Source organism: Thamnophis sirtalis, unplaced genomic scaffold, assembly GCF_051295495.1.
Source record: "Thamnophis sirtalis isolate CommonGarterSnake01/CBP01778 unplaced genomic scaffold, rThaSir2_p1.2 scaffold_9, whole genome shotgun sequence".
NCBI classification, from domain to species: Eukaryota; Metazoa; Chordata; class Lepidosauria; order Squamata; family Natricidae; genus Thamnophis; species Thamnophis sirtalis.
This window is the reverse complement of record NW_028261389.1, coordinates 77,201,924-77,215,197: the sequence shown is the minus strand read 5'-3', so window position 1 is coordinate 77,215,197 and position 13,274 is coordinate 77,201,924. Positions and strand designations below refer to the sequence as shown.

General features: G+C 43.4%; 1 protein-coding gene and 1 long non-coding RNA gene across 3 annotated transcripts in view; both read right to left on the bottom strand.

Moving 5' to 3' along the window:
• The window catches only part of SLC2A13 (solute carrier family 2 member 13), a 141,882-nt gene that overhangs the window by 23,927 nt on the left and 104,681 nt on the right, over positions 1-13,274 (bottom strand). The window lies entirely within an intron of this gene.
• On the bottom strand, positions 5,743-9,484 carry LOC148044210 (uncharacterized). The gene is made up of 2 exons (XR_015697633.1): positions 6,791-9,484; positions 5,743-6,755 (listed from the first exon to the last, which is right to left on the bottom strand). It is a non-coding gene; the product is annotated as an uncharacterized LOC148044210 (long non-coding RNA).

Below are 13,274 nucleotides of genomic sequence, written 5' to 3'. Positions count from 1 at the left end.
AAGCTGAGGAATCTTCGTAGTTGTTTCTTACTAGAAATGTTAGCTGTGTAGAGAGTTCAATCCATGCAGAGAGTACATTCTTGACCGTACAGTGGCTCTGACTTTCTCAACCCGTTGCAAACCCCACTTGTAGAATTCACAGGTCTTAGCAGCTTCTTGGAAGACACAGAATTTAGGAGAAATAATCAAAAACTGCTTTTCTGAAGACTCGAGAGAGAGGGAGGATGAGAGGTGGATGGTTAGTGAAGGGATGGGGAAGAAGCAATATGTATTTGCAGGTAGTTCTCAACTTAAAAGCTTTCATTTAGTGACCAAAGTTCCAATGGCACTGGTGACCTATGGCCGTTTTTCACACTTACAGCTGTTGCAACACCCCAAGGTCACGTGACCAAAATTCAGACGTTCAGCAACTGGCGTGCATTTATGAAAGTTGCAGCGTCCCGGGGTTCATGTGATGCAAAGTCAGTGGGGAAGCAGGACTCACTTACTAACTTAACAACGGTTAACAACAACAACAACTTGCCTCCAGAAGTTGTAACTGCCTCAATACTGGAAGCTTTTAAGAAGATGTTGGATAATCATTTGTCTGAAGGGGTGTAGGGATTTCTGCCTAGGCAGGGGGTTGGACTAGAAGACCTCCAAGGTCCCTTCCAACTCTATTCTTATTCTATTCAATTCCTATTTCTATTCCTATTCTATTCTGTTTTTTATTCTATTCTATATTCTATTCTATTATGAATTCTATTTTCGATTCTACTCTAATCTACTTTCTATTCTATTCAATTCTATATACTGTTCTGTTCTATTCTGTTCTATTCTATTGCAAACTGTAGTAATTCACTTAATCACTGTAGCAACAAAGGTCGTAAAACGGGCCAAACCTCACCTAACAACTGTCTCACTTAGCAACAGAAATTCTGGGCTCCATTGTGTATCTTATATCTCCAGATTTTAACATAAAAAGAAGGAAACGCATGACCCAAAAGCTCTTTAAAACAATACCTCTTGTTCTTCCAGGCGTGTTATCAAATTTTTTTTTAAAAGGCAAATACGGGGCACAAGAGTTTGTCAGTGCTCAGTGATACAATTTGGGGAAGGAAAGTTCCTCGTATACAGAATCATTCTCCAGCAGGAAGCCACCTAACTAAATAATCTTTTTTCTGAAATTCGATTTGCTTGCAAGATGATGAGATTTGCAGGGCACATTCACATTCACACACGCTCTCTCGTCAGCTGTGCTGGCGATTTCAAAAGATTTGTGCTTCCTAAAATACAAGGGAAGGCAATTGTGCCCCTTACCTATTCACTCACCAAATGCCACCACAAGGGCTTTGAAGTAGTAGCTGCCCTCAGTGGTGTGTGTGTGTGTGTGTTTGTGTGCCAGTTTGTGAACTATTAGTATCTTAAGAGCGATTTTTTCATTAACGTTTCTAGGACTATTTCAAATCACAGAACAGCGAGAAGTCTATCTGTGAACGTGGCAACAGAAAGTAAAATAGCAAAAGAGAGAAGAAGAAAAATGTGAATAGCACCACATCAGGCAGACAATAAACATAGTTCATTCATAGTTCATAGTTCATAGCGATCGTGGGTGCGCCTCGATTCACCCACGTAACACCTATCCTCCGCGAGCTGCACTGGCTGCCTGTTGATCTCCGGGTACGCTTCAAGGTGCTAGTCGTCACCTACAAAGCCCTTCATGGTATTGGATCTGGGTACTTGAGAGACCGCCTACTGCCAATTACCTCCACTAGACCAATAAGATCCCACAGACTAGGCCTCCTCCGAATTCCATCAGCCGGCCAGTGTCGACTGGCGACTACCCGGAGGAGGGCCTTCTCTGTGGCTGCTCCGACCCTCTGGAACGAGCTACCCGTGGAGATTCGTACCCTCACCACCCTCCAGGCCTTCCGCATAGTCCTTAAAACCTGGCTGTTCCGACAGGCCTGGGGCTAAAGACTTGCAGCCCCACTTCGAATGGTATGATTGTTGTGCTTTTTAATTGTGTATGGTTTTTATGTTTTGTAACTTGTCTGTTTTTCCCCTCCCTTGAGTTGTGAGCCGCCCTGAGTCCCTTTCAGGGAAAAGGGCAGCATACAAATAAAGCAAAATGAAAAATGAAATGAAATTGCACGTATCCGTCCCTGGGGCCATAGTTTGAGGACTCCTGATTTAGTGCAATATAAAAAATGCAAAAATATTTTTTCTGCAGACCACCAGTCGGAGTATCCTTCAAAGGGGGGAAACAATATGACAACAAGGCCTCTTTGTAATATGTCACTTGGCCCAGATACATTATTTGGACATCCAAGCTAGTTATGAGCTGCATTTCACACAGAGCTGCCTGCCCGTTGGTGTTTGGGTAGCAGTGGTTGTGTTCCTATCTGTGGAAATGGCCCGTGGGAATCGTTCAGGCTTGCTCAGCAGTACTTACGCTGCTGATTGTTTCCTAAATGTTTTATAATATTGGCAAACGTGACTATCCAGGGCTTTCTCCCTCTTATGGAGATATGAATCTTTCTATTGTATATGTGACTAGCTGGATACCCGTCCTTCGCAACAAAACTATGTGATCGGGCTACGCGGGAGAAATTCAGTTCACAATCCGTTTGCTCAGTGGTGGTCGGTGATTGAAACACATAAGGGAATATCGCTCCCATCGCCTTGAGTCCGGAAGCAGTTCCATAGGTGGAAGGCATAGACATTTTGGTGAGGTACTGACGTTTATTACTGTAAGGAGCCCCAGACCGCTCCTGAGTGACGGAGTGGAACGTCTGTCAGCTTGAACTGAGGCAATGGAATATGAAGTAACTGGCAGTTGGAACAGAGTTCTTTTCAGGTGGGCAGGGGGAGTAGAATGTCTAACTCCTTAGCATCAGAGCGTGTTAATATAAGACAACTGGCAGTTGGAACAGTGTTCTTTTCATGTGGGGAGGGGGAGTAGAACTCCTTAGCATCAGAGCATGTTAATTACTGTATAAGAAATACTAATGATCTGATGGTCATTTTGAAAAATCCTTCATTAGCGAGCACCTAGAAGCCAAGAGGAACATACGTGCCAAATTTCGATTTGTAGACTTTATGGTTCTGGAGATTTCGTGATGAGCGTGTGATATTTGCCTTTTATAGATATAGATAACTGTTCTGACCCCCCTCATCCCACACCAACACACACTCTGAGCCAAAGATAAGTTATGGCATTTAATTAACAGACAGACAGGTTCTTGGCAGCAAACCGGCACAGACAAGCTTGGGCAGCAATCCAGCACAGATACGCCGTGGCAGCAATCCAGCCTGCCAAGCTCACAAAAATGTTCTCTGACATTAGTTCCTGCGTTGACTTCTGCAAGAGGGGCGTGTGCACAAGCAGTCCTTTTATAGTCTGGAGAGGAGCCTAATTAGCACCAGCTGAGTGCAATTACCTCCTGTAATTGCATAATTGTTCCTTACGCCTATTAGGTCTCTGGTGCCGGGCATCTAGGAACAACTCCCTTGGCTCCTCCCCACTGCTGACGTCCGGATCACACTCCCTTGTCTCCTCCCCACTGGTCCAAGGCTCAGGCGCCTCCTGGTGGCCAACCAGCCCCTCTGCGCCCTGCTCGGAGTCGGAACCCTGTCCAGGGTCCTCCACATCCCCCAGAGCTGACTCATAGGGCCCCTCGCTGTCGGAGTCTGGTGGCAGCTCCAACGGCTCCTGCTGGGCCACAACAGATAACATTCAGTAATTGGGGGAAGAAAATAAAGGGAAGAAACTATTTTTGTTCAGATGCTTTTAGATGGAAGATTTATCTTCGTTATTTGATCATCCAACATTTGCAACCACAGGCTTCTATCTCCCATCAACCTTTCTCTCTTTATGCACTACTAGGAGAGACCAACTTTACAAGCCTATTTGAAGATAACAGCAAATCCAGGGTTTGTTTCCTAGGAGACTTTGGTCTACTGCTTTCTGCTTTCTCCATCCAGCTAGTTATTAAATTGGATTTTTTTTTTGCAAGCAACACCTTTCCTCTACGCTACAGGGACTTGTCTGCCTTCATTAAAGATATGCAAATGATAGAATGAAACACCACCACCATCCCACACACACATTTACTGCTTTTCAAGATGGATGTTCTAACCTAGGCTCCCCAAAAGCACGAAGCGGACACCTCGTCCCGATAAAACCCCTTTCATTTAGTTTAAAGTGAATTCCTCTCCAGCAAAGTCCCGGCCAACAGTCTTTCAAGAGATTTCACAACTACAGGCCTTTATCAAGCTTGGAGAGCTGCCAGGCTGATATCTTCCAAACTCCACGCTGTAGCAGCAATTCCTTGGCAAGAAGTCAGGAACAGATCTTCACCCGAATGAATTGAACTAATTGTCTCCTGAAAACTCCACTCCCCTTTCGCTCCTCTTTTATATCCTCTGGGAGGGGCCATTCATCGTCCACTTATGGCCTTACTCCCAAGTGGACCCCTGTTCTTTAGCCTTTCCCTTTGTCTGGCACATGCGCACACTGGGAACAGGCTCCAGCTGTTCTTCTGCCTCACTGATGTCTGACTCTGAAGGCAGCTGATAACTGGCATATGGCTCTGGCCCCCTCTCTGCCTCCGACACAGAGCCCTCATCAGAGCCTTCCCCAGACTCCAGGACTGGCCCATGTTCCTCCCCAACCTCCTCACTGTCCGAATCTGCTACCAGCTCTGCGGGCCACAACACGCAGAGACACCAACCAAGATATATATTTGAAAACCAGCAGCCTGCAGCATGTGAGATTTCTGTGTCGGACTCAGAGGTGGTATTCTGCAAGTTAGGACCCGGTTCAGTTGAACCGGTAGCGGAAATCATGGGTGGGCTCGCCCACCTGCCCCGGCTCTATGACCTCCCGTTTTAAGTTTCCAAGCCAAAGTGCATGCGCAGAAGGCTGAGTGCATCCGCACGCACTCACATTTGCGAACCGGTAGGGAAGATAAGTGAATACTCTCCCCTGGGTCGGACTTCTAAGCAAATCGCTTGCACCGCTGTGGTTATGTTTACATAATCTTTAATTATAAAATCTTTCCCGTTTGCACACAAAGCGGGGAGGGGGGGTCACTCCTCGTGTGAAAACTCATTAAGTGATGATGGCAGAGTCCTACTGAGAGGGACAACAGAATAATAATCGGAATGATCTTCCAGGCAGAAGATTTAGCCATTTGTGTGTCCTCGGTAACATTCAGGAAATAATGGAAATATCAAAGTCTACGGCAGATGAGGAATTCACAAGACAGGTGCCATTTTTAAAAGATAAAAGATAGGGAGCCGAGGTGGCGCAGTGGTTAGGGTGCAGTACTGCAGGCCACTTTAGCTGACTGTGATCTGCAGTTCAGCGGTTCAAATCTCACCGTCGACTCAGCCTTCCATCCTTCCGAGGTGGGTGAAATGAGGACCCGGACTGTGGGGGCAAGTTGCTGACTCAATTTGCTAAAACATTTTTGTAAAACCGCTTAGAGAGGGCTGAAAGCCCTATGAAGCGGTATATAAGTCTAATAAATAAATAAATAAATAAATAAATAAATAAATAAATAAATAAATAAATAAAATCAGATCAGATCAGATCAGATCTGGAATCAAACAATTACACAGTTGGTCCTGCGTTCCTTGTGCATTTCATCTCAGTAGCACTTCTTTGCGACATACAAACACGACGTTCGACTTAACAACATTCAAAGTTCAAAAACTCAAACTGTCCCTGGCATACAAAAAAAACGCCACAAAACATTGTGTAATCAATTTATCTTTTATTTTGTTCGTGTTACTATCGTCAGACCGTTTTTAAAAGATATTTATCTTTACATACATACAGAGAGAAAGACCCAGTGGTCCAAAAAGCAGTTTGAACATAAAAACAGTCAACTTCAGATCACTACATTTTCCAAATAAAATAAAATAAAACACACCACTTTTTTTTTTTTAATACATGATAGGCTTGGTTGCTGGAAAAATAAAATGGCATGTGTTAAAAGGTTGAAAAAGGAAACCCACGGCAAATCTCAGGTCTTGCTAAAATGGCAAGTAACAAGTTCCTTGTCCTTTTGCCATCTCCGTCTCATCAGTCAAAGTCTCTAAAATTACACCTATGTGTAATTTCATGACGTGATAAAACGGTTTCTGGACACTATAATTTCAGAATGGCTTTATGTAAGGAAATGTACTTTGAAGTCAGTGAATCGCGGCCTGTGATCTGTGGACCCCTGCGGAGGGGCACGCTGTCGTCACGGGAGTATCCGTGTAAGACTTGAAGAAATGTGATGATTTAAATCTTGAGTTACCGTATTTTTCAGACTAATAAGATGCACCGGAGTATAAAACGCACCTTAGTTTTTGGGGAGGAAAATAAGAAAAAAAAAATCTGCCTTTGCCTACCAGCATCCATGGTATTCATCCGGCTAGCATCCTGTCATTGTGTGAGAGAGTTGAGGGCTGTTTGGAAACAAACAGTATTTGCTGTGTGAGCAACAAGGAAGGAGACAGCGAGGAGCCTGGCCGTGGCTTGTTCTGTACTAAAGCTGCATGCTGTGCTGGTATCTGAAACTAAAACTGAAAGTGAAACTCCTCCTCTGCTGAACTACCACGTTGGAAAACCTTCTTTAGGTATTGTATATTTACTTAATGTGTTATATTATAGATAAAGAGAAGTTATTGAATCCTGCTGAATCAGTTACTTGTGCTGGGTTTCTGAATGTGGTTGCAGCCTGATTCAGCATGAACAGCTGATTGGTGGGTGGATCGGCCTCCCGGAATACCCCTGATTGGTGGGTGGATCGGCCTCCCGGAATACCCCCAATCAGCTGTTCCAGGCTGCAGGGATTGCCACAGACCATTGCCTCCTCCGTGCCTCGCATTTTTGGCTACATTTGGTGTATAAAACGCACCCAAATTTCAACCTTCTTTTAAGGGGAGGGGAGTGCGTCTTATATTCTGAAAAATACGGTAAGTCTTGGGTATCCGTGGCCTCGTTTCTTGGCCATAAAAGTTATTTAAAGGCGATCATGGGGATGAAAAGTTGAGAATCACTGCTTTAAACGGTGGTCCCAGTCTGTAATGTCTTGGTATCCATTTTTCTACATAAAATGATTTTTTTAAAAGCATCGTGCTCAATCTTGAACAGTCCTTATTCAGCTTTCTAATCTTCCTCTTGGTACGTTACACGAAATTAACCCCCCACAAAATGTCTATATACTCATTTTTATTTTTATTTTTTGGAGGGAAGGAATCAAAAGGAAGTAAGTATGCTCAGCACACATGCCCGGTTCTTGATAATTAGATATTTAGCACATACAAAAAAAAAGGTTTGATATAAACTAGTTTCTGACACAGATTTTTTTTACCGCCTTGATAGAAGTTAAGATTAGGAAATATATATATATACTAACAAATTTGGTGGCTAAAATAGTTTCATATACAGTACTTTTGAACAATAGCACTTGGTTACAAAAACACCACAGTGAGGATTATTGGCACATTAAAAAATAAATCTCTTGTGGATGAGAAAATAACCAGAACAAAATAACTGCCTTATAGATTCCTATGTTAAATCTACACCGTTTTATCGAAACAAAACCATTCGCCCCCCAATGTACAGTTTTGTCAATTTTCGACACGTTGCGATTCAAGCCATTCCTGTAGACCAAGCCAAATGAAAACTGTACACAAGGCGATGATGAAGTGTTAGGAAATCATATTTTTCAAACAGCAAAAATGCGACTTGCTTAAACCTGAAGAATCTTCCGAATCTTCTTATAATCTGTAGCTACATTTAAGCTGTAAAATTTACCCGCAATACCACACTTAAAAAAAAACAAAAAACAACTCATTAAGCACATATATCTATGGAGGTTCTCAATCATCCATCTTAGGGTTGTCCCCAAAAGTCCTTTTTCAAAAGGCAACTGGACTTGAAGTCGTTTCGCTTCTCATCCAAGAAGCTTCTTCCGGTTCTGATCGAAGTCAGAATCAGAAGTGAGTCAGAACTGAAGCGTGACCCGTCAAAACCGCGGAGGACAAAATCGAGCTCGACGAAAGCGCGCATTTGACGTCATCACAGTGCGACGAAAAAAATTAAAAATTGAAATAAAAATAAAATTAAAGCAAGCCGATTCACATAAAGGTAAGGGTTAGGTTTAGGGTTAGGTTTAGGGTTAGGTTAAGGGTTAGGGTTACGTTTAGTGTTAGGTTAAGGTTTAGCGTTAGGTTTAGCGTTAGGTTAAGGGTTACGTTTAGGGTTAGATTTAGGGTTAGGTTAAGGGTTAGGTTTAGGGTTAGGTTTGGGGGGATTAGGGTAAGGTTTTCACTTTATTTTTACATTTTTCGATCACAGCGCGATGTTTTCGTCGCGCAGTGATGACGTCAAATGCGCGCTTTCGTCGAGCGCGATTTTGTCCTCCGCGGTTTTGTGGTGGAACCGAACTGAAGAAGCTTCTTGGATGAGAAGCGAAAGGTCTTCAGGGAAAATCAAAGTCCGGTTGCCACTTGAAAAAGCACATATTGTACCTACCTATTTCTGGCCAGAGATGCATCCAGAGAAGAGACAAAAGAGGAGGGGGGTTTAAAGTGCTTCTCAGGTCTGTAATCTTCATAGCAAAATAAAACTCTAATACATTCTTTCTGACGTCTGATTTTATTATCTCTCTCGGTTTCCTGTACATAAGCTTGAGGTCTTCCAGTTAGAGGCAGACCCTGGAATATGCTGGTCAACCCATGGGAATTGACACCACACTGGAAAAATAAAAAACCTGACTTAAGATTTTCAAAACAAGGGTATACATGGAAGGGTGATCAGAGATAGAAGCAGTTCCACTGAAAGTCACACAAGCTGTAGAAAAAAAAATTATCTGCAAAAGTTCGTTTGGGCCAGAAAAACGAAATGCGCAGGTACAATATAGGTGGTACCTGGCTCAATAGTAGCAACAGGGAGAGGGATCTTGGAGTCCGAGTGGACAACCGTTGAAATAGGAGCCAGCCGTGTGCAGCAGCTGCCAAAAAAGCCAACACAGTTCTAGGCTGCACAAACAAGAGGGATAGAATCAAGATCATGTCAAGTGTTTAATACCACTTTGTAACGCCTTGGGAAGGATGCACTTGGAATACGGCGTCCAGTTTTGGTCGCCACAATGTAGAAAAGATATTGAGACTCTAGAAAGAGGGCAGAGAAGAGCAACAAAGAGGATTAGGGGATGAAACTGCTTGATAATCTTTGCTTATTTAAAGTCAGCAAATATCTGGATCTAACATCTCAATTCTTTCTAGTCCAACACCCATTTTCTATATGGGAGAAATTCCATCTCTTGTAGACGTGCTTCAAAAAAAAATATCTTACATTTCTCTGCTTAAGAAGATAGCTTCCATTTGACATGATTATCTATCTATCTATCATCTATCTATCTATCTATCTATCTATCTATCTATCTATCTATCTATCTATCTATCTATCTATCTATCTATCTATCATCTATCTATCTATCTATCTATCTATCTATCTATCTATCATCTATCTATCTATCTATCTATCTATCTAGCTATCGCTGTGTGTATGTGTATGTTCCAGCATAACTCTGGAACGCCTCGAGCAATTTCAACCAAACTTGGTACACAGATGACTTACTCTCTGGAAACAAATACTGTGGGGGGTAAGACACCCCTAAAACTCCTCAGGGTGTGTCTTCTGTTAAGATACAGCCTGTTGTGCCTTAAAATGGCTTCTACTGTACAGCGCAGTGGAGTTGCCATGGCAACGGCTTCACAGTACTCCACAAGGGGGCTCCCTCTGGTAAGGGGGAAAGTCCAACATTAGAAATTACATTTGGTCCGGATGTTTTCCCCCTATACATAAATACCTGGTCAACACCGGGTTATCAGAGAGTAGAATATATCCAAAATAGATTATTTCTCCGAGTTTACTGAATGGATTTCCAAATTTAGAACTCTTCATTTTTAAAATAGCTCAGAACATCTTCCCCATGACCATTGACGGTGGCCGTCAGTTATAACCATTAACCCAACTGGTTTTAAGGAGATATAGATATATATATATTTGTAAATGTATTTTTAATCACATTTTGCAGACTGAGGAAAATTCTCAAGAAAATAATGAACATGACCACTTAAAAAGATGTTGGAACATTGAAACAAATAAAAGGATTTTGATAAATTAAACGGAAGAGTAAATTCAGCTACCTAATCTGGAGTCGGTTTAACTTCTGCTACGTTCTTGACATAACCATATCCAGTCCTGTACAGATAATGCTAAAACACGATGCCTGCAGGCGATTTAAGAATTTGATTCATCAAATGATAGATCGAGACAACGGATAAATAGAAACAGCAACAGGAATATTAGATATTTTGTCCTCTTGTAGTGTTACTACTAGAAGCTACCGTGTCTTTTAAAAACAGACTTCTAAATCCAACAGACTTCTAAAAATAATTAAACATTAGAATGTGTTGTGCTTCAGCTAGTTGTCCGTAACATTATTAAAAATAGACATTTTCGGTCGACGAAATTAATTCAATATCCTCTCTAAGTCTACACTATTTAGAACATGAGATCTGTAACGTAGCCTTCTCAAACCTAAGAGTTACGGCATGCAAAATATAAAGAAAATCCTTGCTAAATAGAAATATTCCACCCTTTTATTCATTCGTGTATAAACATAGATTCCAAAAATAAAACACCCAATTTGTAGAGGGCTTATTTCAAGTATTTCATTTAATTCAGCAGTATTATAAATAAACTCTTGGCATGAAGGATAATTCTTAGAGTAAATGACTAAGGCAGGGCTAAACCATAAAGCGATATCGAAAGGAAGACGTAAACCAGTAATCTTGGTTAGAATAAGGGGGCAACGGACCTTGTGCTCTTGTTAGTGAGTTGAAATATACTTGCTTTCAACTTCTAACAGGGGTGGGCTGTTAGGGGTTGGGGAGAACCTCTAGCTAAGATTCTGTGCAGATTGGAGAATCCCCAAATTCCACTCCTGGCTGGCCACACCCACTCCAGCCCTCCAGGGGTGGGTTCTAGCCAGCATTACTGCATTTTGCTCCTGCACGTGCATGCAGGGAACCAGTTCAGGGGCGTGGCCAGCCTGGGTCACTGCCGGTTCTGCGACCCAGGCTGGCATATCACTGCTAGTTCGGCCAAACCGGTAGGAACCCACCTCTGCGTCCCTCCCCTCCCAGGAGTCCCCATGCGGCCTGTTTTGGATGCAGGTTAAGTGCAAAGTGCGTGTGGAGGCTCGGGGAGGGCAAAAAATGGGCCTACCAGAGGAGGGCCTCGGGAGCCGTTTTCGCCCTCTCAAAAGCTCGAGGAAATCCTCCGGAGCCTGGGGAGGGCAAAAAACACCACCCCCCTGCCGTAGTACAGGAGGCTGATTAGGCAACGCCCACCCAGCAACCGGGCAGAGAAACCTTGCTAAAAAATTTGAAGCCCACCCCTGAGGAGGGAGGGTAAGGGAGGCATCAGACTTGACTTTTAAAAATAATATTTCATAACGAGAGAATAAGCTTCCAAAGATTGCAGGGCCCGAATGTGACTTGAACAAAAAAATTAAAACGACGATTAATACTTTTTTTTCGGGCAGACAGAAGCGTCAGCAGAGTCTGGAAAACTAAGGTGGTTAATCAAAACGGGGAACATAATTTGCAAAGCACAGCATGCGGCTTTCGGACAATATTTAATCATTTCCATAAATCAGGGAAGCCATGCACAATTCTTGATGTCCCCCCAAAAGTAAAATAAGTGAAGCAGAGCTGAAGGACCCCGATTCAACCCATTTGGCTTTGCACCCAAATCTTTCAAAGCGGCTGATTTCCACGGATCCGTTTCCCACGTGCTGGATGTCCTTATTTCCACCACCACCCCTCCCCAGTTTAAGGCTTTAGGCAGGGAAACCAGTAAAAGGCATATATTTTAAGGGCAGCATTTTGTAACTGGACTTCAGTTAGTGGTAACAGCGGGCTTGCGAATTGCGTGTCGACGCCGCAAAAGAGCAGAACACGAACGGCACAAAGGCAGAAACCAGATTCATCCTAAAAGCAAACCTGGTGCCATCTCAGTAGGAGGAGGAAGGGGGCTGGCGAGTGGGATTAAGTGGCATCAGGATGCAAGGGCCCCGCCTCTTTTCTCCGGCCCCAAGGGGTGGAGCTTGGGCTTTCGTCCTTTCGGTGGTTCGGTAGCAGCAGCCGATCTTTATAAAACATGGGGGGAGGTGAGTTACTTTAAAGCAACACTGTTTCTTTATTTGAATTTGAACGGGAAAACTCTCCGAAATATCGAAGTTAGCTTTGGCACAAGGAGAACCGTGAATCGTAGGTCGGTGTGTCTGTGCACCTTCACTTTTTGTAGTTTTGCGTCCAGTAAAAAAAAAAAGGAAGAAGAAGAAATCATCTTCTATATATATAAAAATGGTTGTGTGTGTTTTTGTGTGTGTGGGTTCCAGCATAACTCTGGAACGCCTCGAGCAATTTCCACCAAACTTGGTACAGAGATGACTTATTCTCTGGAGAAAAATACTGTGGGGGTAAGACATCCCTAACACCCCTTGGGGGAGGGGGAGATGTTCTGTTAAGATACAGCCTGTTGTGCCTTAACATGGCTTCTACCGTACTGCCGTAAAATGGATTCTACTGTACAGCGCAGTAGGGTTCCCATGGAAACGGCTTCACAGTATTCCACAAGGAGGCTCCCTCTGGTAGGGGGGAAAAATCCAACATTAGAAATCCTATCTAATACAGGATTAGGATAAATTAAAACATAATTTATGTTTTACCCAACGCCGGGTTATCAGCTAGTGAAAAATAAAGTTCAGGCAATAACTCCTTGGCTGAACTTCCAGAAGGCTCAAAAAAATAGTCCAGCTGTTGAAACAGAACAACAGAGTTAGAAGGGACCTTGGAGGTCTTCTAGTCCTCAAGGAGGAGACCCTATATCATTCCTGACAAACAGCGGTCCAATCTCTTCTTGAAAACCACCAGTGATGGAGCACCCACACCTCCTGAAGGCAATCCTGATGGCTAACCTTTTTTGGCTCCCATGCCAAAAGTGGAGGGAGCGCAGGGGGGTTGTGCTCAGGTGTGCCACCCCCATAAAGCTATGCGTGTGACTCCAGCTCGCATGCGCACGTGACCCCACATGCATGCGTGCGCAACGAGCGTTACCCCCCTGCTTTTGGCATGCTTTTTTCGCCCTCCACATGCTCCATAGGCCTTCCAGGAGTCTGAGGAGGGCAAAAACAGCTTCCTTCTCCCCCCGGGAG